The sequence below is a fragment of the Limulus polyphemus genome, unplaced genomic scaffold (genome assembly GCF_000517525.1).
Source record: "Limulus polyphemus unplaced genomic scaffold, Limulus_polyphemus-2.1.2 Scaffold1640, whole genome shotgun sequence".
Classification (NCBI taxonomy): Eukaryota; Metazoa; Arthropoda; class Merostomata; order Xiphosura; family Limulidae; genus Limulus; species Limulus polyphemus.
The window spans coordinates 35,629-37,758 of NW_013667250.1; the positions used below are offsets into that span (position 1 = coordinate 35,629).

The 2,130-nt window shown below is 34.5% G+C and overlaps 1 long non-coding RNA gene across 1 annotated transcript in view; it reads right to left on the reverse strand.

Annotated features, from left to right (window-relative positions):
- Positions 1–608: 608 nt before the first annotated feature.
- Positions 609–2,130, reverse strand: part of LOC111087013 — a 7,569-nt gene continuing 6,047 nt past the window's right edge. The window contains exon 2 of the long non-coding RNA XR_002611738.1: positions 609–1,391. This is a non-coding gene — a long non-coding RNA (uncharacterized LOC111087013). The remainder of the gene's footprint in view (positions 1,392–2,130) is intronic.

The window sequence follows — 2,130 nt, forward strand, 5'->3', positions numbered from 1 at the left end:
TAGTCAAAACTGGTATTGAATTAGTTGGAAAATATACGAATAATATAGGGAAGGAATGGAAAATAGCTAGTCAAAACTGGTATTGAATTAGTTGGAAAATATACGAATAATATAGGGAAGGAATGGAAAATAGCTAGTCAAAACTGGTATTGAATTAGTTGGAAAATATACGAATAATATACTGTAGAAAATAATGTTCACTCATATTAAAGGGAATATTCTCTAAGGAAAAGAAAAATTCAGAGTCGAAATAAATATATTTATAAAGAAACAACAAAATTTAGCTAACCCTCATTAAATTTCAAAATATTTCAAGGTGAGGGCTTCAGATTAATTCAACAAAATCTAAATTAACATAGAAACCAGAAGATGAGCTTGAAGGCTTATACCTATAATTCTTGGTTCAATACCTGCAGTGGGTACAGATCATTATGTGCTTGGAAATAAACAAGCCAGAAGACAAATTGGCTGGGGTTGCATGGTGAGAACAGTGTTGAATTCACAGGTGGGTACTCCCCCTGTGCAAAAATATGTGCCTGATATCAGGTTTATATAATGCTTACACCACACATGATCCTTGTCTTAATATAGACTGAAATCCATCAGACTTTAAACACCAAGTATTTAATAACATACAAATTCCAACAAAACACTTACAATGTACAGTTTCTTGTCACGGTTTTACTACACAAAAGATTATCAGCCAATCAACATATTGTACACTACATTACGAAGATGACCATCCACATTCTTTCAGAATGGTATTTTTTTTATTTTGTTGAATTTTAATTTTAGTTCATTCCCCCCAGCTTCACATTTTGGTGGAAAGGTCTGGATTTAACAGTGGGTGAGAAAAATTTCTTAAAATCCAAAGATAATCAAAGGGAACACACTCGCTGTGGTGGGACCTAGCACTTCTTGTGCTATCAAAGGGTTGATGAAGCAATGATATAAATTCTTGTTTGAAGTGCATCATGGGAGGTAAACTAAAGATTGGTCCTAGTGTCGAGAAGAACGGTTACTGCTCATTACTATCTGAAGATGACTTGATGATAGATGTCATGTCACATTTCAATGAATTTAGATGGTAAAATGGATGTTTTCAGCAGATGTCTTGCCCTGAATGACTAGTGACGGAAAGTTTTTGTTCTTCCATGACGACAATAACTTTTTTGCTTCCGAGAGTACACCACGAGAACTAACTTAGTCCGATAGTTTAGCTACTCCACGATCAAGATACGGTTCTGGTTTCACTACTTGAAAGATAGGCTGGTATCTAAGAGCAAGCTATAAAAACTGAGTCTAACGCTTTCGCCGATCTACGGTGAAGATGGTCATCGGTCAACATCGGGTTTCATTATCTGGTTGATAAACTGGTATTCATGAACTGTCTGTAATCAGATAATTATATCAATAAAATACATATCAGGTTTATATAATGCTCACACCACATATAATCCTTGCCATGTTCATAATATCAGACTGAAACCAATTAGACTTTAAATATCAAGTATTTAATAAGGTACAAATTCCAACAAAACACGTACAGTGCACAGTTTTACTACATCGATCAATCAAGACATTGTACACTACATTACGAGGATGACCACATTTTTTCAAAAAATGTTCCCATCATTCCAGACAAACTGCCAGATTTTCACAGACCAGCATACACACCACTTTTACATCTTTTTCCTTCTTGTTCTATCACGTTAGATTGTAATCTAATTATAAAGGATAACAAACGCATCAAAACAAAGTTACTCCAGATTACAGAAGGACTACTCTAAAGAAGGACAATAAAACAATTTCTGTTTATAAAAGAATATCTAATCCAAACCATCATCCAATATAATGAAATACAACCATGTAATTTTCAATATCTTGTTTTATTGTCCTGTTTTGTTTTTGTTACCCCTTAAAATGGATATGGTGCATCACACACCAATAGCAAACATGCACACCAATAGCAAACATCGCACACCAATAGCAAACATGTACACCAATAGCAAACATCGTACACCAATAGCAAACATCACACACCAATAGTAAACATCGTACACCAATAGCAAACATCGTACACCAATAGCAAACATCGTACACCAATAGCAAACATCGTACACCAATAGC